Below are 26028 nucleotides of genomic sequence, written 5' to 3' on the forward strand. Positions count from 1 at the left end.
TGGGCGTTATGAGGAGTCTGTTTCCCCCATTTATGAGTAATCAGAGGCTTTGCATGTGCTACTCTGTGGTCTCATCAGTTTAAGATCTAGAAATCAGCCCCTTTCTTTTACCATTGCTTGCTTCTTTGTCTCTTAAGATTGTCATTAAAATCTTACTGTAATACTCAATCTGCATTTTTCCTATTTTTTAGATCTATGGATATGCTTGAAATAGAATACTTACACATGTCTTATGAGTATGGGTTACTTCAAGTATTTGGTTCCTTTTTAAAGACTTCTTTCTTTTTTTTTGGTCCCACATTCAGGCAATTTACATAGGTCATTCCCTGTGACATTCTGGTGACACTACAAGCAGGAAGCATGCTGTTGTAGTCCTCACTATACATCTTCTCTCCGAACCATGCGATATGTGCTCAGACTTGGACTGAAGATGTTTTTTTTGTGTTTGCATATGAACATCTGCTTCAAAATCCCAAGCCAAGAAAGACAAGAAGCAAATTAAACTATTTGTTCTTCTTTCTCTCTCTTTAATATCAAAGTCATTTCTTACATGCTATTTAAGCTTCTACTTTTGATCAGGAGATATTAAAAATGAATCTAAACAACTCACATCTTAATCATATTCCTTTGTGAAAAAGGATAAGAGTGAGAGCGAGCTGGAGAAAAAAGCAATAGCTACTTTGCTGCTGATGCACACATCAGTAACCTACGCTGTTAATTCTCTGCCCTGCTCTTAGAGCAGAGAGGTCTGCCTATCCCTCCGACTAGCCCTGCTACAGAGCAAGAGGCCTGCGTAACATTGTGCAGCTTGAAATCAGTCTCTGCCTGTGTTGAAGCAGCATGTGAACAATTCCCTATTGCTCTTTGATTTGTACTTGAGACCTGGAAAAGGGAGAGTTTTGAGGATGACTCAGATATTCCTTCTTCCCCCTGGGCTTTCTTGATATGCCAGCCCAGCAACTAAGTCACTACTCTGGATGTCTCTATTGCAAGTTCTCAGTCTTTTTCCTCCAGAGTGTCCTCTAATTTTAGAAAATGTCTTTAATAAAAAACAAATGAAACTTTGCATGTTTTCACAATCCTGAGCAGATTTTGGACAAGACATTGTTAACTCCAGGAGGAAAAACAATAAATTATGGTGCTAACTGGATTAAATCAATGAAAAATTAAAATATAGGAATTAAAATTAGGTTTAGTTCTTCACAAGAAATTGGTCATTCTACACAAACCTGATTTCATTCTTTGATGAAATCACAGATTTGGTTGCTAGTTTAATTAGGGTAGCTGTGCAAATATAATAAATTTTTGTTACATGTTTGATTCAGTTCTGAAGGACATTCTGATTAAAAAATTAGCACTATACAAGTATCAATAACATACATTAAAAATTGAATATGGGCTAAATAACAGATCTCAAAAAGCAGCTGTCAATGTGGAATAATCATCAAATGTATTTTTGGTGGGCTTCTGGTATTAGACTCGCTCCTATCAATATTTACATTAATGATCTAGAAGTAAATATCAAATCACTGCAGTTAAAATTTGTGAATGACAGAAAAACTGGCAGAGTGGCGAGTACTGATGAGGACACAGCATTCATACAGAGTGATCTAAGCCACCTGACAAACTATTTTAACATTTCTAGAGGGAGGATGAAACTTACCTCCTTAGTATCTGCAAGGGGTTATGCTTCTTTTTGTAGGCAACCTAGGCTCTCAGAAAGGAAAGATCTGAGTATAAGGCAGGAGATAACAGTTAGGGTTTGCCAAACGCAGGGATCCAAGGAAACAGTAAGTATGTCATTGGGCAGGTGATTTTCTGACCCTGAGGTTAACTGGCACAGCCTTGGTCATGTCCATACAGCTCAAATCTAGCATTCTCCCAAATAAACTGGCTGCACCCAGCCTGCCCACTGGGATTAGTCCCTGGGATCTGCTAACCCCCGCGTGGCACCTGGACATGATTTGAAGAAACACCATTTAATGCTGGCCTAACAGTGTGATATCAGTCGAGTGTTCTGGGCAGTCACATGCTAATATTGGCCCCATACCCTGGTTGGTTTACCGATATAGTTATAAGTAATGAGGCAGAGTAGTCAGTGTGAGGGATGATGAGAGCAGCATTCAGCACACCTGCTGCCTCCCTGCTGCCAAGTTTCTCATCTGCTGCAGCAAAGGAGAATTTCCAAGGAAAGAAGTGATGGAGAACAAATGTGATACCTTTTCTGCTGATGAAGTATCTCTCAGAGGCAAGAGGGCAGCACGAGGGGAGGCACAAATGCTTTAAGACCCCAGAAGTGCAGAAGGGAGTCCAGTATGGTTTCCAGAAAAAAACCAGCATCTCATTTCCATGCATCTGAATTCAGTTTGGTGTTTTGGTTTTAACAGAGAGCCAGCTTAGGTCAGTGGAAAGATTTTAATTTATTTAGTGAGGTTTACATTGGACTTTGCAGCCCTGTGCATCTGCATGCCACAAACCGTTCTCTTTCTTTGCAGCTTAAGGACACTAAGGAATGGAGACTGTCATCCTTAAGGGAGACACATAACTATGAGGACTCTTTTATACTTCTCCTTGTACTAGCTCAAGCTTCATGGATAAATTAGGAGCTGCTCTGCCTCCTGCTCTCAGGTTGGCCATCTATCATCAATACTAAAAACTCTTGGAACAGAAATATTAACAATGGTTTGGGGAAGATCTTGCCATGCCTTTCAAGGGGTGTGAGGTTTAGTGGGCAGCTGTATAAATGGCTTTGGTTTATGGATTTTGTACACTATAAAAAGCCAACTCACTACCCACAGATATAATTAGAGTGCACTGTACTATTAAGGGGGATGTGGGAACTTGGTCCATGCCAGGCAGAAATTGCCCAGTATAAATCTTATCTAGAACACAGTTTTGGGGAAAAAACTCTCTGTTTGGATGTCCTATTCCAGCAAACATCTGTTTGCAGTAAAGTGACAAAAAGAGACATTTCAACTCTCACAGCTCATGCCATTTCAGAATAGTGCAGACCTGTGAGTCTCTAAGCTCCCACAGGAGTTAAGTAATTATTTTTATAATCATTTGTAAAGCCGTTCCCTTGGTTGTGTAATAGTTAGTCAGGAATGAGCCTAGCATCTCTTACAGCACAAACTTTCTTTCTAAGTGAGGAATGAAGGAAGTTCACATATCTTCTCATGAATTATACACTGATTTTTGATTCCAGAGACACATCACTGTAGCTTGCAAGCCAGAGGATCATGACAGCACTCCAGGCTCCTCTTTCTTAGGACTTTGTGGGCATTATTGAATTCACAATGAATTTTCCTCTCTCTCTTTAGAGTTTGGCTTTATGTGCCAACAGGATCGGTGGTTTCTTTGTCTCTCCTTCTACTGAGGGAGCCTAAACCAAAATGCCCCTTGTATACTGAGGACTTAAATAGCTCAACACAGTAAAGAAACCTTTATCAGCGAGCTGTCTGACATCAGTCTCCTCTTTATATGTACTCTGCAGGTCAATAGTTATCATAGCCTCTTTGAACCCAGAAACCAACCAGCCAGACAGTTTAATCCTTATATCCCTTACATCCCACCGTTGCCTTTTGGCTTTGGATTGCAGTGGTTCCAGTCAGAGTCTCCCCTTTCTCTAATTGGCAGGTGTTAAGTTGTCATCTAGAAAAACAGTAGTTACAGGGGAAATCAGCATCTTTGAGTCACACAAACTCATCCAAATCTTTCCAGGCTTGTTAAGTTCACTCTGCTTCCAGTTTTCATGAGCTGCTGTATAACACCTCACTGTACAAACATCCCAGGAACGTGGGGAGAAGAACCTCTTTCAGACCAGGAAAGCCCGCTGAGGCTAGGTAGACAGGAGGACCTGCCTCGCTTGTGAGCTACAGCAAGGCTGCAGAGGCTGCAGTTCCACCTTGGCTTGTAATATTCTAAGATTTATTTTGAGATCTTATCAGCAATTCACTGTGGGCTGCTCTCTGCTGAGTAAAATTCATCCATCAATCTACTTCTATGGCCACATTCCAGCCTACACTGAGGTGACAGTTCAGTTGTACTAATGATCAGCCTCACATACGCATTCCCACCTTGGTCTGATTCTTCTCTTATGATGATTTAATTGACTGGGCACACTGGCTTCTAGTCAAGAAGCTCTTCTCAGCTTAACTCTCACTTTGAAAAAATCACTGCTCAACATCTCTATATTTAGAGCTAGTTGCTAAACCCTGTATCCAGGTGATTAATGGTATATAAAAGGGACATATTATATATGTCCCTCTGATCAAATCAGGGATTTAAAAAATGCCCTTGATCCATGTTTCACAATTTCTTAACGTCTTCTACTTTTGGTATTTTTCCTCTTTTTTTGGTGGCTAAATAAAGCTGGGTTAGGAAGCTCCATGTAGAATTAGGACAGTTAGGGTTTTTTTTTATTCGTATCCCTTTTTTTGTTTGGGGAAGCTCAGTATGGTTCATTAATATTACATTTACAATGGAAAGGGACTCAAAAGCCAAACAGTTCTATTATATTCTGAAGCCTGCAATGTGATACAAAAATGTGCAGTGCAATGAGTTCCTGTCGTGGTTTAAGACCAACTACCCCTGTTCCCTAGTCAACAGCACTCTTCTCTCCTTTATTCGACAGTGCATTTGTTTCATAATACAAACTGAAACCAAATGACATGATTTGAGGCTTTCATTCAGTTTCTCATACTTGATTCAGGTTCACTGAGAGGCTCAATAAAGAAGAGAAATCTTTAGGACTGACATCCCTGGTAGACAGAGTCTGAGCCATCCCACGTACTGTGTTGACCCTACTTCCATGAAGGTGTATATTAGACTTGTATGTTGAAAAGCTCTCACTGCGTACATTGAACTGCAGCTGGTAAAACAGGGGAGAACAAGCTAAGCTTCCCTTTCTGCTTTTGCATTTGCTTGGTCCGATAGTAACAGTCAGGATGTGGTAATCTGCATCCAGAATTGCTTAGAATTATGAACTAGCCCCTGCAAAACCTGACTGTTCCCCTTCATTATCCCCTGCTTCCCTAAGAGAGAGTGAGAACTTGCGATTGATTTCAATAAAAGCAAGATCATGCTTTATATGCAGAGTAGGCCACTGATTTTCCTGATGCAATGTGATCTGGTTGCTAGAAATGACGATACATATGAATTTAATTTTTTTTTTCATTTTTCTTTATAAGAGACACCAAAGTAAAATTTGATTTTGCTGGATTTATGGCTTGATCAATCACCCTATTAAGAATAATGATTCCATTCTCTGACCTTGTAGGGCATCAGCTATGAAATTTGATATGATGGTCCAAACTTTTTTACAATACGACTCTTAGCTAGTGTGTGACAGTCTATTGACTGAAATACTGTCAATGCACAAATGAGATTATAACCACAGAAGGTCTTGATTGCTTCGGTCTTTTATTCAATACACTCCTCTGGTACAAGAAAGTTCTTGGCATTTTTTTCAAGATAGGCCAGACATTTCTTTTCTGACAAATGACGCATTAGTTGATTGTATAGACAGACTCTTTTCTGCAGTTTTTTCTATCTTTAGAAGACTTATCTATAATAGGACTATTGCATCTGGTGTCTCTGCACTGTTCAAGTCCTGTACTCTGTAATAGCCTCTTTGAGCCTTATTGGCTGTTCAGTTTTCCGGCAAGTCTGATATAGCTGTGATGGAGAGAACCGGTGCGTTTTTACACTCTGGTGGGGCATTGTTCCATAGCAGGAGAAGAAGAGAAGGATGGCTTTAGTGCCCAACTTTCATTTCATTTAAATGAGCAGAATTGCTTTACCTCCCCCATAGGTATAACAATTATTAAGAATTTATATTGCTATTCATTCTGTATAATAATGAACAGAAACTGTTTTTGCACTCTTAACCTTTGCTGTTAGGTAGAAATAAAGAAGCAGCAACAGTGACTACTATGAGGCTGTATATATCTACGCCATCATACTTACTGCCACTTTTTATACTTGGGGAGACAATGAGTTTATGCTGTGTCATGCCTGTGCTTTCCCACTGCGAAAAATAACTAGCTAATGCATTTTTTACTTTCTTTTGTATGTTTCCAAAATAGAACTCTTTATCACTTAAATAAATCCACACAGCATTCCTCATGTATTCTGATTTTTCAGTTAAATATTGTTTGTATTTAAATATAAATATTGCCCAAAACGAAGCATTAATATTTTGCCTACTGAAGTACAGTTCTGTATCTTATTAAAATTTAAACAGCCATTATGTACATGAAAGATTTTTTTGTTGTAGTTTGCAAGGTGGTATAACAATAATTACCAGAGTGCATCAATCATTTTTCATTGCCTCATTTATATCACGGGGATAAGTAGCTCCAATTAAAATCCCATTTTACATAAATAGATATGGTTTGTATCAAACCACAGTCTGGTTCCACTTCTGAAATGCTGGCCATAGGAAATCTTTCTCATTATTCAAAGTGTATGATGTGTACTGCTTATCATTTTGTGCTTAGAAAGACATAACTCTGCAGGCAGGGAACAAATAACAGTTACTGTAATTATCTATCAATTTTACTGTTCCAAATATTTTAGCCAAAAAGCTAACTAGTATAATCACATGTTGATTACTGACACATTATAGTTTGAGTAAGCAGAAACAGAAATGTTTAATATGAATTAACAGCTATAGGAAAAATTGTATTTTTTCTATTACTAGTGATTTCACCTCTACCACAGCAGCTTTTCTGCTAAATCTGCTTGCATTGTGGACTATTGTGAAAAACCAAATAAGGGGAAACTTGGGAAGTTATCTTCTGCTAGACTATGATTAGCACTGCAATGAAACAAGCAGATTAAAAATCATACTTTCCCTTTCACACCTCTCTGAAAAAGCTGGTCCCAATCCCAGGCTATTCCTCCCTACACTTCAGGTAAAAGAATGCTCTGACCTGTGTTCCTTACAGTGAACGGTGTGACATGTCTCTGCCTTCCCATTGCATTCAGGCAGTAGCATCCACATTGTTTTTTCTTTGCCATTCTGTAATGGTATTTGGCCCAGCATTCAGATCTCATTGCATATTTGCATGTAAACCTGGGAACAGCTTGGTTCCAGAGGTTTAGTTCAAACCCATCTCAGCTACAGTCAGTGTCATTATACACGCATATTCTGTGCTGCTGGCGAGAAGTTGCTGTTTTCCTCTGGCTTCCGATGCTTTTGATTTCTTTACTCCAATAGGTTGTTAAATGAGGCAGTCATAGGTGAGAACTATTAGTTGCTCCACGCCCATAAACTAGGGCCACTCAATCCCTTCCATTTTATGTGCCATACCTTCGTACGCTGACATTTTTCAGTAAAGTGGAGGTCCCTGGGGAGGTGTGTGGGGCACACCAGAGAGCAGATCTGCTGCAAAGCCTTTGTGCACTTGCAAAGTTGCAACATTCAAATTGCAAAAGGTTAAAAGTTCTTTGTGCCACCACAGGTGGCTTTTTGCATCATTTCTGCAGAATCTGGAGCTTGATGAGCAGAGAATTGCAGGAATTCTCAATGACTCTAGCAAAAGGGCTAAAGAGTAGCTTGGGCCACACTATGCCTTCTCTGTAAATTCCCTTTTCTTTCTTGCCCCTAGTGCACAACTTCCGGAGCCAGCAATGGTGAGAGGCTGCTGGGGACAGTAATACAGTGACATTAGAGTGAGCGTTGGCTATATGTGTTGAGCAGGTGTCAATGGCCTGCCCACCCTGCTGCCCCTATGAGCACCTTCATAGGTGAGCTATTGAAAAAAAATGGGGAAAAATGCTAGACTCAGGCTCAAAAATGTACTGACATGCTTACCACAGATATTTAAGCATGTGCTTGAAGTTAAGTAGATGTTTTGGGGCTGTCCAAAATGAGTACAAATTAGGAACTTAAAGCAAATGATTTAGCTCAGTTTTACAAAGACTTTTCTAACTGCTGTCTTACCATTTGCTTTTTTCTTCAAATCAGTGTCTACCAGCTTTATTTTCCTGCTGCTACTGCTATGACTAAGCCCCCTTATTTGTGTCATAACTTAATCACCAGATTCCATCTCTGAAGTGCTGAAGTAGTAGATAATGTCTGTGGTTTTATTTGTAAGGTCAGGAACACCAATTCATAGCTTAGGGATCATAAGCACAGTGAGCTGACAACAGAGTCAGTCCAGCTTGTGTTTTCTTACAGTCGCGCAACAGAAAATCAATGGTGTCAGGAACATTGGGATAATTCTACTGTTGCAATCAATACATGCTGATTAAACTAGTTGTGTCTGTTGGGTAAATTTGCTGCATCATAATTAGAATTATTAATTAAAAATAGGAAATCAATTGACACAAATTAAGCAAAAAAGAAATTTGCTTTATTTCTTTGACACTCTCTCCAGAGGCCTCAATAACTGTGACAACATGGATGTGACCGAGTGGCATTTGTCAGTTTTTTAATGCTGTCCTGAGTTTTAAAAATTGACTTACAAAACCCTGCTAATGCAGCTCCGAGGAAATCAGACATTAAATGTTGTATGTGCAAGAAGCAGTTATTTGTTTTATTATTACAGTTAGTCATTATTCCCTGCCTATCCAAGAGTAAAAGGCAAGAGTCCTGCGTGTGTCACCGGGGAGAGGAAGCGGCTGGGGAACGAAAGCCTTGGGGAGCAAGATATAGCCCATCCCCTTATCACATTGTTTTCTGTTTTCAGTTAACAAGGATAAACAAATTGATCATTTCTGTAGTGGTTGTAATGGGCTACTCATTGCTGGCTACTTCCTATAATATGCTGGTGACCTTCATTATTTTCAGGGACATACTATGTGGAACACTAAAGCAGGGAGCCCTTGGTAACGCTCTTTGCAAGGACAGCAGGAATGTACATCTTCTTTCCTTTCAGCTGTTTATTTTTCTCTCTGTTATTTCTGAATTTTATGCGGGTTTTCTTTTCTTTCTTTTAACCTATTTCCCTCTTTGTTCTTTCCTTACATACATTTTCTCCTTCTTTCCTCCAAGTCTCAGTGATTTTCTTTTCTCCATCTAATACTTTCTATCCCATGTTTTCTTCCTCCCATTCTGCTTGCACACATTCAGTAGAGGAAAGCATCACCAAAGTGCAGGAATACTTTGGGTCTACACACTCCTGTGTTTTGCTCAACCTATAGCCAAATATTTTCTCTGAGCTTTCACACCTATGAAAGATCTGAGGGCAAAAAGGATGACTGGTTAGGGTAAATGTGTGACTGGTAACTGGTGGTGCTGTATAATATAATGTACTTTTACTAATCATTGGTGGTAAACTAGTTTCCCAATTATACCAAACTCTTGTGGTGATTTGATTGCTAAAAGAGTTGGTCACTTATAAGATAAAATCTTGCATGTGGAAAACCTTACAGGTAGACAAATGTGTAACAGAGTGATCCAAGGCAATTACCCTGTAAATAGTCCTTAGCCACTCTGTCTGTACAAACGTAAACCTTGTCTCCGCTTATTTTTGGGGTATCTTGGGCATTTATTTTTGTTTTTTAGAGATGCTGACTTATGAATGGCAGACTTTTAGGACAAGCTATACAAGGTGAATGGCTTTGAGCTTTTCTCAAAAATTTGTACACACCAGTGAGATTTAAGGACGGAGTGTGCAAGTATTCCCCTGAGAAAAGCTTTGTGATTGTTTTCTGCCATCAGGCTCTCCGGTAGTTCCTAATGCACAGCGTACTTTCTAAGTATTGCACAATGGCTTTTCATTAGCCCACTGTGAATTGTAAAGGACGTTATTTGTGTAAGCTCTGGCACCTTTATTGCTATATTTTTAATCTCCTTATTTTTCTCAGGAATACCTTTCCCTATGTTAGAGTGCAGTAAGTAGTTGATAACCTGGGAAATTCATCTCAGTAAAAAATAATTCCTCCAATCTTCACAAAACGCAGGATCAAAACCTAATAAAAATCTTAACTGCTCCACTATGTCTAACTTAAAATATTTAGGGGGGAAAAAAGCCCTCAGCTATTTGATTATGATTGCTATAAATTACATTTGACTAAGGTCCTTTGTAAAACAAGAAGTATTCTCTTCTTTAATGGAGTGGTGAAATGCTGATAGGAAAACAGTACTAAGCATTCCTGGGTTTTGAAGTTAATTTTAACTGGCCTGTAGATTTAACTGCAATAATATTTAGATCATTGCTAATTATCAAAGTATCATTGCCAGATGTGCTAGTGAAAAAGATTAATATGATTGAATTTGTATAGTTTTTCTAGACCTAAAACTGGTTTTTAAGGTGTTTTACAATAACAGTATTTCATTGAAGTATATTTCCAAGAACAGTCAAAAGTAACAGCAAATAAAAATGTCCTTAGTTTAAATGCCAAGACAGATTGAGTGGTTTGCACAAGAATCAGGAAAAGCAGAGTTGTTAAAAGCCCTAATTCCAAAGACTTACGGTTGTATCTCAGGCGGGCTGAGCAAGCTGCCAGTTTTGACCTCACTGACAATTGAGAACATATGGATACCACAGAGGATCTTTCAGATATATTTGAGCACAACTGTTGAGTGCCTTAAAATTAAGCTGTAAAACCTTGGCATCGATAAAGAATTTTACAGCGTTAGTGTAAATAGTGTAAAATAAGGTGGATGTACTCAAGCAGTCAGAACCTGCGAGGAGGAATGCTGGCAGCTACGCTTGGGGTGAGCTGTGCTGTGAATGGGACATCATAAAGATCTCCCACAAGGAAAATGTTACCATAATTGAGACTTGAGAAAACAAGGACTTGGATCGACAGTTTCAAATCTTTTTTTACTAAGATTCAACCTGGCAATATTTTGTGGGTAGCAGCTAGCTGCTGTGTTGCCAGAACAAATCTGAAGATAAATTGGGTTATAAGGCTACATTTGGAAAACAAGTGGTGTCTTTTGCTTTCATTTCAGTGGGCTGTGGATCAGGATTTTAATTAGCTTATCTGCTTTATAAGTCTTTGTTGTAATATTTGCTATGTGTGTAGAATGGCTGTCAGCGTGGTAGCCCTGCTCCACAATTGGGTCCTGTTGCCATAAGTGAGATGTCAACAGTCGTCACAGTGGTTCACCTGTAATTGGAGGGCAGGCAGAAATCAATTGCAAGGTTATCTTTCTAGGTGTAGCTATGATGAGCTACAATTACTATTTTTTCAGAGGCTTAGAAGATGGAATTAGTTAGCTTATGCATAAAATGTGCTTGTTGTTGCTTGGCAGTCAAGTGGTGGTGTGATTTTTAGTGGAATTCAGAGTACTTGCATTATGAGGTTATAGTTGTTTAAAGAGTCCGTAGGTCTAAGAGTTAGCCTGAAGTCACTTGACTGGAGCAGGCAAAAGTAACACCTTGAAATCTGTGTTCACCTCTGACATGCTTTAGAAACTTTTAAAAAATAGTGTTATCACCCGTTAATTGTTGATTGTAGAACCCTGTATTTAAAAATTGTACAGAAACTGATACCAGACTTTAAAAAATTGAATCCTTTTCCAGACTGCTGTTAAAAAGTTGGCTTTAGCTCTTTTACGTAGGTCCTCTTGCAGTTGCTAGGAGGAAGAGGAGAGAACAGGACATTGGTTTCAACAATGACCATGAACATTGGTGGCCAGAGCCACCATTGCAGTGAATTAAGAGATTTTGTTATGCAGTTGCTAAAAAAGTGTTCCTGTGTTGCTTTCAACTCTGTTTAGGTGCTGTATTGCTAGCTGCCAAGGAGTCTTTCCATGATCGACTGACCTGTTGGGTTAAAGAATTGGCAAGTTGTGAGATATAGTCTGGAAGAAGCTGATTGAATTGCCATGTTTACTGCAGTTCCTCAACAACTTCCTTGCTTTGCTAGCAAATTTAAAAGGTTAAAAATGCAGATTTTTAAAATTATGTGCACCTGTGTTCTCAAGTCTCAGTGGGAAGTCACCTTCTTAATCTTTTAAGTGCACAGACCCAGTAATTTCCACTACCTTAATACTGATCCCCCAATTTAATTTTCTGTGTGCCTTTCAAGAGTCGAGGATAATTCTTGGGCTCATAATGTTGCTTTCAAGTCTTCCTTCTTTCAGATCTGCCTAGGAATGAGTGAAATGAGTCAACAGTAGAGGTTTTTTTAAGCTTTCTTCAAGAGTTACACCAGCTCCCTGACAGAAAATGTTAGAATCCTTTTAGTTTGACAGAAATTAAGGATGTGCCAAATAGAGGAGTCTGCATATATGCGAGTTACAGAACAATAAAGCATTTAAACTTTGCTAGCTATGAGGTGTCTGTAAGGACAAGTCCTGGTACAATATGAACTTAATTCTTTTTACATTTAACAATTTTAATTAACAAATATTTGAAGAAGCTCCAACAGTCTTTGTATGTGTAGTTTTACTGCCTTTTCGATCCCTTGCCTTGCAAAAATTCTAATTCTGCGACCCTGGCAATCAACGGGGAAAAAAAACATCCCAGGTCTCAGTACAATCTGTGGAAAATCTTGCAGCAAATATTGTGTAACTTATCGTGGGTTTTGTTTTGTTAGAGCCCAAGTGAGTGAGGAGATCAGCACAGGTCTGTAAAAAACAATGTCAGTGATAATAGTGATGGAAGAAAATACAGAGAAACAAACTGTGGCCAGAGACTCCTGTGTTCCCTTAAAGAGAACGGTAGAGCTGGGACCTGTAAAACCAGGAGAGAGAATCACATAAAATGAAGCCTTTTTATTGAATTGCTATATATCATTTGTGTAAATGAAAGACTTTAAGATAGTCTTCAATTTCCCTTCTGTGGTTTTCTGGTGCAAGCCGGTAGGCTTCACACAGCTGGGAAAGCCTTGGATCAAGAAGTGCCCCTTCTCTCTGTGCATCCAGCCTCTGTCTTGTTTTGACTCTGGAAGCTCGGGGGATGGCAGTTAGAGAAAATGAAGACGTGATTACTGTTTTAGCCATCTTTAATTAGAATCTCATTATGCTGAATAAGCATTTATTAAGGGTGCATCCACCTCGCAATCAGAGGGGTGATTGAAGCAGACAGCCCTGTTATTTCTATCCAGCCTTTTCAATTACCGGTACTGGTGAAGCCAAGGGTAGCGAGGGCTTTTACCAGTGAAGTTGTCAACACGGGTATGTAGGTGATTCTTGCCTAGCCCGTGGTAAAGACAACATCGCTGAAGCTTCATTGCTCCCCTTGCCTGACAGAGCTGGATTACAGCCAGCTCAATAGGCCTGTGCCTGCCACAATCACGTTGCCGAACGCTGTGTAGATGTGGCCTGAGTGTCATTTAGTGTCACTCGTTGAGCTAGAACTGGCTGAAACGATGCTGATCGGGAGGTAGCGGGGGTTCTTGGCTGGGTACCTTGCCCAGGACATTCAAGTCCTGCACCAAGCCATACGCCACTTCAGTTTGCATACCAGTGATGCTGTTTGTACCAAATTTACACTTTTTAAACACTATTATTGATGAGACACAGGGAAATACTTTACAAATTAATCTCTGCATACATAAAAGAATAATTTTTCATATGTTTAATTCAGCACAGAATTATAAATGTAGTGAAGACATATACTATAAAGTATTTATAGCATAAATTTAGACTTTAGAACTTGGAGCTGTTCTATCTCAGTGCTACCACTTACTTTCTGGGTAGCTTTGTAGTTTAATGTAATTTGGCTGTCTCAGTTTCCCTTCTATGAAATTGTGATAAAATATATTTTCCAGCCGATAAATGCTAGACCATGAGAATTAGTCAGTGTTTGTATGGGCCTTTGTTGATGGAGGCAATTTTATTAAATGTGCAAAAAACCTACACGTTTTGATTTTATTGCACAATTTAGAACCCAGATTGTTGCATATTGTCATTTTTTTATTATACCAGCATACTTTGAATTTTATTTAGTAATGTACTCTGAATAATTAATTATTCAACTAATAATTATCCATTCCAAATAAAACAACTTGATTACTAAGCCTGATGAGGAAAATCCAGTCAGGAAAGAACCCTTTCAAAAACAACAACATTCTGCAGATATCCTTAAATATTTAAAGGGCGAGCTATATTTAGTAAATTCTTCTGAAGGGGGAGGGGGAGATGAACGGATGCTAATTTCCTGTGTCATCAGATTTGTGTATGTGTGTCAGCAGCATTCCTAAATCACCATCTACTACACAATCACCATCTACACAAGCATCAGGCGGTGTTCAACATTTCCCTGGGTGGTTCCTGTTTATTAGCAAGGAAAACGGTCTGCTTTGGGGTCATGTCATTTTCTTCTCATTGATTATTTAATATTTGGTCTGTGCATGCAGTGTTTGCTCTGCTCAGATATTCAGCAGTGAGCAGAGAACCTTGCTTAGCAAAGGAAATATGAAAGTTGTGGCATCAATGTCATTTTCCAGATGGCACTAACTTAACCGACGATGGCCAGCCCCTACCAAAGACCTTTATAGTCAATAGAAAGAAATTCTCTGACTGTAAGGGGCACTGGATTGAGTCCAAGATGCTTGTGATGGGCGCCATACAGCATGGTCAGTGGACAATTTTGATGATGGTCTTGTCTGAAAACCTCTCTTTTCTCCTGTGACGTTTTAAAGTATAGCTCTACTGCCACCAGGAAAATGTAGAGATCTGAACCTTATAGGGAATCTGGCATTTAAAACCCTTAATGCACAGATGCTGTGTTCTCTTCCAGCAAAATCCCGTTCGCTTCCCCGCTGCCATCCAGCCAGGAAGTCACGTATGTCTGTTTTGCTTTTTATTTTTCAGTGACAGTTGTCACTAAAAAAGAGAGAAATTAAATTAATCCAGAGAGAAAGCTGTTTCACATAGGCAGTTTCTCGGACTGCTAAAAGTGAGACTGAACCTGCAAGAACTGACACAGCAGAGCCAGGAACTTGAGCTGCTGTGTAAATTTTCCTGGTTTCTTTGAAGCTGACCCACTGATAATGCTGGAGGCACTAACACATTGTTTGTAAACAATGAGGAAAAAACATGTGGAGTGATGATTTACTGTTTTCTGCCTGCCTGACATTTGATTGCTTAATGCAGTAATCCACAATGGGTGAAACTGTTCCGAAAGCACTGGCTTCCATATGGTTGTGATTTTGTCAAAACATTTCAGTTCAGCAAACCCATAACCGATTGTGAGAATGAACAGTTTTGATCATCCGGTTTTTCAAAATGTAAAACAGTTTAAGAATTGTCTGTTTTTAACATCATAACAAAAAGTTTCATTTCCCAGTTTAGCGCAACTTCTGGTTTAGAAATTGGCATTAATTTATGCTTCTGTGAACAATGTTTGAACATGTTCAGAAGTCAAAATAAAATATCAAGGTTTAGACATCCAATCTCAATAATTTATGAGACAAGACTTCATCTTCCTACCTAGCTCTCTAGAATGAAACCAAAGCCCTACCAAGATGTAGAGGAAGCCATAGGGAGACAGGCAGTGGCGTCTTTATTTTCTGCTCAGCTCTTGAGGCTTGTGCATTTTGTCGCTGGCTGTGATGTGAGTATAAAGTGCTGGATCAGGTGGCGAGACCTGTGGCTGCTTTGCTCTCTCAGCATCAGCATCCTAAGCAAGTGGTGCAGCAGAGCTGCAGCAGTGTTGCAGTCTAAGGAGCTGCTTTAGGGACACCGGGATTTTACTGCATAAAACTCTCTTGGTGCTGGGGTGTGTGTCCTCTGCCATCCACTACCCACTTAGAGCCATGCATGCTTTGACTCCTGGTATTTAAGCCACGCAGTATTTGTTTACCTCTCTGATTATCTCTTTATTAACAGAACATCCCACATCTCAGTGCCTGAGTGATGTGAAAAGAGGGCGTAGTATTCTAGTATTTCAGTATTTTTACTTTTTTTCCCCCCAATAGTTTTGGACTTGCTATTTTCTGTTGGTAAATATAAGAAAGGTTTTGCAGAGACTGTTCTGAGTCTCACAATGTGGTTTTGATGAGTGAACATTCTAGTTTTTACTGGGTTACACAGGGCAAGACTTTTTTTAAAAACTGTTTCTTTTTATGTGCCTGAAAGGGACATTAATAGTAATGGTTTATAAGAGGAAGATAGCAGTGTACTTAAGATACCCTGAAGACATTAGGTGACGTTAAAGAGCCACGTGAAAATTCAAGTATGCCTAGAAGAAAAGAGAACAGCAAGTAGCTTGTGCGAATACCTGCACATAGCTTTTTGTAAGCCTTTGAACTGTTTTAGACATAAAAGACAACCCCATTTCAAAGACCACCAGGCCTTCTGCTGCTCTAATTCTCTCCCAAAGTCTTAGGTAACAGAATTCACACTTGAGAAGGTAAGATTTTTTCCTAGATTCAGTTACTGGGGCAGAACATCCTTTAAGCTGATATTATTTGGCTGAAAAGCAGTGCACAGGTAGTAGACATTAGGATGGGATGGTGGCAAAGGGGAAGAAGCAGTTCTTTTTACTCTATAGCTACACTGTTGGAAATAAAGCAAGTCCCACAATCCACAGTGTTTACTTTGGGTTTCAATATCAATGCAATAAAATAAATTGCTTATTGACCACCTTAAAAATGACTGATGAGCCAGTACTGTGTGTTATGTTATGCGTAAGGGATGTGCTTATACGTCCCCTTGAAGGTGAATCTTTACAGTATAATTTGAAGCTGGCTAGCTAGCTGTAGCATTTCTTCCATATGCTTATCTTGATAGTACCATTTTATCCACTGATCAGCCAATCTTTTTGCTCATGTCAATTTGCATGCTGACCTATGCAGTCGAAGGTGAAGGGACTCATACATCCCTGTGTGTGAGTGGGAATGAGAAGGAACATGCTCTCTAATGCTTGCTATTTTAGGGACAAGAAGCTTTTCTTTAAGCACTGCTTTAACTGCAAATAAAGGTATATTGCATATCTGGCAAAACATCAGCAGGGTGACCTTCCAATGCTCGGTTTATGTGCTGTGAAAAATAAAGAGCTGAGCACATCTCCCTGAGAGCTTTGCCAAATGGGGTTGATCCCACTCGATCCTATGCAGTTAACACCACTCTGCAGTCACAGAAGGTGGAAAGGTGACTTCAGTGGTCAGATCAGATTACTTTCAGCATGGTAGATTCCTCAGGTGATGGACAATGTTCTCCTGGCCAGTTGCAGGGAACTTGATGAGGATGTGACTGAAGGGCATCCAGCATGGCTAGCCTACTGCAGTTGCCGGACTGGCCCTATGGATCTGCTCTAAGCTGTATCAGAGTCAACTGGCATTAACGAACTGAGAAGGGGAAGAGGGTTTGTTTCTGCTCCCACAACTCTGCCTTGCTAAGCACTCAGCTAAAGACCATAAACTGTTTAGAATAGCAAGTAGCTGTACGTAGATACTTGCACATAGCTTTTTATATGCCTTCAAACTGTTTCACACCAGGCACAGATGTTGTATCAATAGCTCCTAATCTCCAGTGACAAAGGCCTCTCTATTTCTGCGTAGTTTTCTTTGAATCTCCTTGGAACAATGGTGCTCTGGTGGCCTCCCCAACACTTCATTGTTGAAGGATGCTTGGTCTCTTCCTCTATACCTGTCCTGCCGTGTTTTAGGCATATCCAAATGTGTTTCTACCCCTTCTTGCAGGCAAAACTGGTAGTTCTTCTGTGCAGAGGCATTACAGGAGAATTTCATGATATAGTCAATGAAAACACCTAAAGTCCATTATAGAGGTTGAGAGAGAGAGAAGGAGAAGGTTTTACGCAGTTGGAAGCAGAATTTGGAAGTAAGTTACTTGCAGATCTTATTATTACAATCCCATCCTAGACAATAATAATGAAGTATTGATGGAACTTTTGCCAGAGCAAAGACTGCTGGGTTTCATACAGAGGAAAGATAGTATCTTCATTTAGTTTTATTAGGCTCTTGATACTCTGCCCATGTATTTTTTAATTCACCACAGTAAAATTCTAATTAAAGAACAGACTTTACCTCCCATTAATATGACACTAAAAAAACATTTTAAAGAATGCAGCATCTTCTCTAAAAAAATTATAATGAGAAGACAAGCCGCCAGTGTTGTATAGAATGTTGTCGCTCCCTTATGAAGCGTTTCATGATTTTAAACTCCTTGTAACATCTAGAGTGTCAGTAGAGTTAAAGGCTCATTAAACTGAGCAGTAATTTCTACAAAAAAAATAGGAAATATTATCAGATTTTTTTTGTGTTCTAATTTTCACTTCTTTTGAAGCCTCTGTCAAAATAGCTCATGATGGAAATTCTGAAAACTCAACACTTTGATATCTGTCAGGAGTAGAAGTTGTTTCTCCCATTTTGCTGCTTCCAAAATATATTGAGTTCATTACAGGATTTGACGAGGCTGACATCCAAATACTAAACTTTTCTTTGACTTAGAGTGATTTTGTTTTCATTTATCCAAAATAAAAATGTACAACTAGGTAACTGTTCTAAGCATTCTACAGAATACTGTAGGAATGTTCTTTAAACAAGGATTACTTTGGAAAGAAAATGTTTCCTCAGAGGACACTAAATAAACTGCAGGGTCTCTAAAGTGCTGTGATTGAATTAGGTACCACATGTTGGAGAGTCAGTGACTAATGAGATCATCATCTGAGATTAAATCATGACCTAAATCAGCCACATGTTTCTTATCTGATTCAGACAATGAACTTCAGAGAGAATCAGTACAATCTTTCTTGAAGGATGAAAAGCTGTTCCCCTGTCTCTAAGAGAAAAACAAACAAACACAAAATCAGATTAATTTCCTCCTGTGAGTAATAATCTATCCATTTTGGGAAAAATCAGCTGATGTTCCCTTCCCATCTTTTCCCTTCTATCTGATGAAGACTGATCTATAAAGTTGGAAAATGAGATTGACTGCAAGTTCTGCCAGCCTCAGATTAACCTCAGGTTTTTGCCACTTGGGTGGATACTTTCACAAATGCATATTTACATATGCAAAGTAGATTCTCTGGGCAGTCTTAGAGACATAAACATTGAGACTGGCATTTTCTTCATTGTAGTTGTGTATGCTGTGACTAAAAGTCTGGCATTGGAGATAAAAATGCTAGCGCATACACTGTTGCACAGAAACCCATGTTTAGGAACCTTAAGGCTGCAAAGCTACAAGCTCAGAAGGCAGAAAATACCAGGGCATGTAAATGATAGCCTGTGCTCACATAATTAAAGAAAATATCATAATTCATAGGCTCAAGTACTGAATTACTGCTGCGCTTCCAACCTTTAATCTGACATTTTCTTATTTTTGTGACATCAACTTCGTAAGTCAAATGCCTTATTTACGTGTGATGTTCCCTGGTTCGTTCGTTTGTTTTTCCTTAAAAAGCGAATGGAGAATATGAAAAATCCCTTCAAGAATGTCATCAAGCTGGTATACAGACGGATCATCAGCATGGACCAGAACAAACCTCTGACATGTGGGTAATGGCCTAAGAGTGGAAGGCTGTCACCTGCTCCGTGGACCACTTACTACATGGAGATTAAACAGCCAGTGGCCCATGGCTGCTACTAGGAACAATTGTAAGAGAAGTCCTGCTAAGCCCTTGAAGCCTTTAATTGCAGATTGCTTTTAATACAGATAAAATCTTTGAGGAATATAGGTAATGAATTATCCAGAGGTGGCACTGAGCGTCTGCAAATTGCATTTTTTATGGTTTGATCAGGTACAGGTGGATTTTCACTGGAGGCACATTGAGCACACCCCTGGGTGTGGGACAGTGCTCTGCCAGATTTCAAGCTATTGCTCTGTACATGGAAGGCGTCCCAGCTTGTCGGTGAAAAGGATATAAAAATGTACTTTAACAAGCAAAACCAACTGCTTTAGCTTACTGATTTAAGCTAAAACTCCCTTTCCTCTATTCCTTAAACCAACAGACTAAGTGAGCCTGAAACTGAAACTGGAGGTGGTAAATTCTACATAACAGAGAAGTTGTCAGGGACTGGACAAAACATCGTACAGTGGAAAATGCACAGTGCTACCAACTATGTGCCTGTGACGCAGTTCAGATAATCTAAATTATATTTGAAGCAGGATTATTTATTAAAATCTATTGTTAACTTCATTGTCCCCCAAGAAAGTATTTATTTACAGAAATCCAACCTATTTGTTGCTTTGACAGATAGGACCTCTCTCATTTGTGAGACCTGAGCAAGACTTGTCGCGTGGTAGATTATCGGTATCTAGATACGGTTATGAAGAAGAAAATTAGCTGCAGTTTGAGCAGTGTGGCCAAATCTGCCTGTACCCACTAACGTGTCTGTTGTATGGATGAGGTTTCTTCATTTGGAAATCACAGAATTAGAATGTTGGTCTCTACGCATTTGTAAGAACATTTTTGAAGGGAATTTCTGAAAATCTGGGTTATTTTGAGGACAGCCATGGTCCATAAACATGTGTTAGAAATTTTGAGGGTAAACAGTCTTATAAAATAAACAGGTATTTTGGGTTTAGAATTGAGCAGATCAGTGAGTGATTTTTCAATACACTGGCTCATGCCTTTTGAAGTGGATTGGTATTACCTGCACTGCCGGTACCTGAGGGACTCAGCGCTGCTCAGAGCCAAACACGAAGTGGTGTGAACTGTCATTGTAAGGGGATTCCCTCTTCATGGACCTTGTTTCAAACCTATTGCAGGCATAGCTTCTGTTTCCAAAGGTGTTGAACTGTGCCAAAATGAATCATGTTTGTACAGTGAGTAGACATCAGCTCAATACAGGGACTATAATTTTCCTATTGGGCTAAGTGCAGGGAATAAAAAGCTAATTGATTATTTTAAATTTTTATTCATTACATCCAGGCATATGTTTTAGCTTTTGCTGTTTCTTTTCCTGCTTTGCGTTAGCTGGGCCAACCACTTAAAACCCAGTCAGATTCCAAAACTGAATTAGACCAGAAAAACCCCACCCGGAGTTCAGGCTGCATTTCACCTTAATTGGTATTCATATAATCATTCTACAGCAATACAGTTATATTAAGGGGAGAACCTAGACCTAATTTCAAAATAAATTCTAAAATAATCTATCTTAAACTATGCCCTCCTAGATTTAGTAAGTTAATTTTATTTCCTGTTTGCATTTTTTAAAGGCTAGTATCTCATTTAAACATTTCAAACTGAATTTGGAAATATTCCAGAATACTGATTATTGACTATGAGCTACATTCTGTGCTCTAGCAAATTTGCAGAAAGTTTCTTTAAAGCGTGGATTAATTGAAGATCACCATCAGCCAAATATGGTCCTGAGTCCTTAGGCTAAGAAAATCAACCAGTTGTTTTTCTTCATCTGTGCCTTCTGCAGGATGTTTATGAATGTCCCACTGACTTTGCACACCTAGAATACAGGACTGGTCACTAGCTATAAAAAGAGACATGCAGGCTTATGCTAATGAGAACAAAATAAGCATAGATCTTAAGACCACAGATTCTCGTGCTGGTGCGATAGAAGATGCTGTGTTCATATTAATAGTGTTTCTGTGCAGGGATGGAAAACACGGGAAGAGCACTTTTCACTCTCTCTTGTTGGGATAAGTCACTCAATAAATATCGTCCCTTCCTTGGGAGTCCTTTTATTTATCTGCTAAATTTTCAGACTTGTGTGTTTGCTTCATCTTTGTCCGCCTTGTGCTCCTGCACTAAATACTGGGTAGTTCTATTGACCCAAAACACAGCAATTCACTAGTCATTCCTAGAAGGGAAAATAGCCATTTGGGAGCAAAGCAGCACTTCCAATGTGTGCTCCTCGTGTATTTAACAGGACAGAATTGGTAGCAGGATGTCATGCACAACTATAGCGGCAGATATGCAGAGCCTGCTGTAATTAGCCCTCACTTCAACAAGCCACTGAGGCTTCGGGGTGGGGGTAGGGATGCAGAGAGGAAAAAAACACTTTTGCCGTATCTAGCAAGCTTTCCGTGGAGGGATGAATCTTTCACCTGTCATACTACCGTATGCAGACAACTGTAATTATGCTTAGGCACCCAGCATCATCCTTTACAGAGTTATATTCATTTTTATTGGTGGCAATTAATCTCTAGTCATATTTTCAAAGGAGAAAAAGTGAGTAAGTTAGCACGTTTGCCAGGGAATGTTGGCACGTGACCTGAAATATGGCAGCTCCCTTAAATGTAGCATCTCCCAAGAGAGCGCTAGCTATTTCAGACTCATCTCTCATGGTATTGACATCCACACATGCAGTCTAAAGGGAGCATTTGTACCTCCCTGACATCACCGCTCTCAGGTTGCTTTTCTTATTGATGGTATAGTTAAAGACTCTGTATCATTTTGGCATTTTTAATGGCATATGCATTTACAGTGTAGCTCTTGTGTAAGCTTTAATCAGCTTTCTGTTCACATGTTGTTGCTGTTATTATTTATCTCTATTATGGTAACACATAGAGGCTATCAAGAGCAGGATTAAACTGTGCTAGGCTTGGATTGTATTTTAAAATGGCCTCTGTGCCCATAGGAGAAGTGGGGCTGGCGATCCTGAAATGCAGCGGACTTCCATGGCTCTGAGACTGCTTTGCCCTATATCTCAGAAACTGGAATCATTATCACACACCAGCTAGGATTTGCCACGCTGATGTATATAGAAAAAATATGTCTTGGTTGCTGAAGTCTTTGGTTTCTTCTGTTTTTTCATTTTCTAACTGGAACTATGAGATCCCAATCCCATAGCTAGTTATGCACTTGAATAGTCTCACACATGAGTAGTCCAATTGAGCTCAGTGGAATTACTTGTATGAATAAGTACTTGGATTTAGCTTATCAACTCTGTATCTGCCTACCTTTGTAAAGGTACACAAGTTACCATGGTGCAGATCTATGACTTATCACAATATAAATATCTCATAATGTCCCAATGAGATCTCATAGGTAAAGAATTTACTTGCAACTCCACAGACTCTCACTGCAATATGGGAGTTAAAGGAAAGGGGAAAAGAAAACCAACAGGAACTGATAAACTTTGAGCAACAATATCTCATTTTCATGTGAGATTACTGCAGTGTAAAATCAGGTGAGGATATTTCATTATCACAAACTTTACACTAACACATTGCCAACGAATTTCACTCCATTCCCTTTGCAATTAATCAGCAGTGGATGAATTGATACTGCATTAAATGGCTCTGCTCATTGTGACATATATAGGGCTTGAACTGACAGCTAAAAGCAGAAAATCTTTGCCGTCTGAGGTAAAGACTTAAACCTAGAAGAGGTCAACTTGTCATTGTGTATATATGATCCCATCACTAGAGAGACAACAGGATGTTCACCTTGGTTATACACACGTACTATTACTCGGGTTTCAGACCATTTAGAGAACTGTAGTCAAAACCTGCTTGTAGTTTTAGGAACATGAAAAGGAGCCTAACAAGTGCAAAGGCTGTATCAGGCATTGTAAATGAGACCCGGTACAAGCCCCATCTATTTGTAATTCTGGTTTTTTTCTGTGTCTTCCATGAGCATTCAGATGTACTTTAATCCTCATTTTTATGTCTTCTCCCTAATAAATCCCCATGAAATTCACATTTTTAGTAGCTATCTGGTATGCCAAGCTGTTTTATTTCATGGATAATTAAAACATTTTGGCTAGCTACTTTGGGCTAAACGTACTGAATGTTACAATGTGTGCTCACTGATGCCTTGTACTTAGAAGCCTTTGCAAAAATCTAACTGCCAGCTGGTTTTCTGGTCACTGCAGGCTTCTTTTATCATCCAGATTTGGTTTTTTATGATTTTACAACCAATTAGAGGAATTTCTGCTTTTTACTTCAGCTTTTTGCTCTTCCCTTTGGCTAGATGGTGGAGTGAAATTTGGTACAGGGAGAAAGCAAGCAGGTGACCAAATATAAATAGTAAATAAGTGTTCAAATAAGATTGATTTACATAAAAGGAGTTGTGTTTGGGGCAGACACTGTAAATGTGAAACAAGATGCTTGAGCTGATGATGGGAAATAGTTTTCCCTTCCTATAAAAGGTTTGCTTTCTCCTTCACTTTCTTTCAAACGAAAAAACACAAACCGAGCAGAGAGAGCTGATGATTGGAGCACTCATCTGAGACATGGAAGACCAAGGATATAAGTCACATCTTCTAATGAGTGTTATTTATTCATATTAAGCAAATTAATTGCAGCTGGAATTATATCAGCCCAGAGCAACTCACAGTCTGGCAGTCCAGGCTTTAATGTGAAGTGTGGTAAGGTAAGAATCAAGTCCCTGAAGCAAGTAAGGTTAAGTTTGATTCCTGCGTTCCACCTCCCCATGCAAAGGGCTATCGGCTCTGCTTGTGTGGTTCAGATTGTACCCTTTGTGGAGGTGCAGAGTGGCATCCCTTGATGTTGAAGTTCTGTGGAAAACAAATCAGTGTTTCTGGAACGGAAATTGCTGGGAAACTCCATCAGCTCCAGCAGATTTGCTCCCTGCCCCAGAAGGCTTACAGAGTCTTAGCAAGTGTCTATGTGAAATAAAGATAGATCATCTCTTTCCACAGATTCTCAGTAATAATTTAAGACTTATAAAGAGTAAGATTTTGTTTGCTTGGCTCCCAGCGGTGTTAGTGCGGAACTATCATCCCTGTTCACAGCTGTGGGAAAAATGAAGCAAAGCAATAAAATATCTTGTGTGAGGCACAAGCAGGATTATGCACAGGGGTATGTTGCACGCTCTGCTTTCTGCAGGACATGAAACCATCTCTCTCTGCACGTGCATCCCGTAAGACCCTGCAGATCCTTCCAGAGACCCTGGAATTGTCTTCTCATGGCTTTATTTTGGCCTTTAACACTCTTGCGTAAGGAACACGAATTTGTAAATTGGTAATCAGTAATGCTGGTTGAGTAAAGTCCCTTTCTCTTCTTTTTCTGTTGAATAGCCTCAGACTGACTAATGAGTATCCCTCTTCTCAAGGAGAAGGACAAAAAGATTGCCAAATTAACTGCTAGATATAGTTGTTTGGTGTGGGTTTATAGCCATGTGCCACAGAAGGGGAGAGCTATGAAATTTCTAGGACAAGAACTTCAGTCTTAAGTGGGCTTTACATTTACCTTGCTAAATCTGGAAACAGAGATCCGGGCCTGAGAAGCAGCAAGTGTCACCTGGGGATATGTTTGCAAATGAAAGAGTTTGTGAAGACAGCTCTGTTGCTGGGATTACACACTCATTTCGTGCACGGCAGTGGATTTTACACGAGCAGAAGAGTAGCTGGTATAACTGAAACCAGCTCTCTGAGCACAGCCAACTGTACCTGGAAAATAATCTGTAACTGTGTCTTTACCAGGGATTTTGCCAGCAACTCTATTCTGAATAGAATGATGAGTTTCTTCACCCTTGACATAGCTATATTGAAAGGCTACTAAGCACAGGGTAGGACTACTGAAGAAATCCTTGTTTTTCTGCTGACCATTTACTGAGGAAACCTTAACCTCTGGGTGTTTGCTTTGAGCTCTCTGTTTAGTATGCGTACATCTTAAACGGGTGTTTTGCAGGTGCTGATTGCTGTTTCTATAGCAAATCAGGATCAAACTGTTTCTGTAATGCTGACTTCCCTCTCTCATCCTGTGTTCGGTCCACAAACAAGGAGAAGGGATCAGGCAGGATTGTCATGTGAAGGGTTCTCACTGTGCTTTAATGCATTCTGTAGGGAACCTTCCCTCTGTGTCAATGGCCATAGGGTTTGGGGCCCTTCTGTAATGCTAGTACATACTGTTACTAGCACAGAAATTACCTGACATACACACTCCATACCTTCATCCCTAAGCCTGGTTTAAGCAGCCTCATGAAATCCCATCTCCAGTGTTACTTTCTTCCCTACCATCTCTTTACTCCAGAAAAAAACCCCAAAAACCAAAAAAACAAAAAACAACAAAAAAGCAACACCATAGGAGAAAGCCTTCTCTGGATGATCATATTTATTATCTTACGGGAACAGTGCAAAGAAACAATATTTGATGACATTATTAAATCTAAAGAATTTGCTTGGCAACACTACCTGCCATTAACTACACTGCAGCCAGAATGTGATCCTCTGCATCTAATTCCACTATAAATTCATTCCTTCCAGCTATCTAAGAGCACTAAGAAACAG

At 39.5% G+C, this 26028-nt stretch overlaps 1 protein-coding gene across 10 annotated transcripts in view; it reads left to right on the forward strand.

The window, feature by feature from the left end:
• The window catches only part of MEGF11 (multiple EGF like domains 11), a 293113-nt gene that overhangs the window by 159305 nt on the left and 107780 nt on the right, over positions 1-26028 (forward strand). The window lies entirely within an intron of this gene.

Source organism: Ciconia boyciana, chromosome 8 (assembly GCF_034638445.1).
Source record: "Ciconia boyciana chromosome 8, ASM3463844v1, whole genome shotgun sequence".
Taxonomy (NCBI): Eukaryota; Metazoa; Chordata; class Aves; order Ciconiiformes; family Ciconiidae; genus Ciconia; species Ciconia boyciana.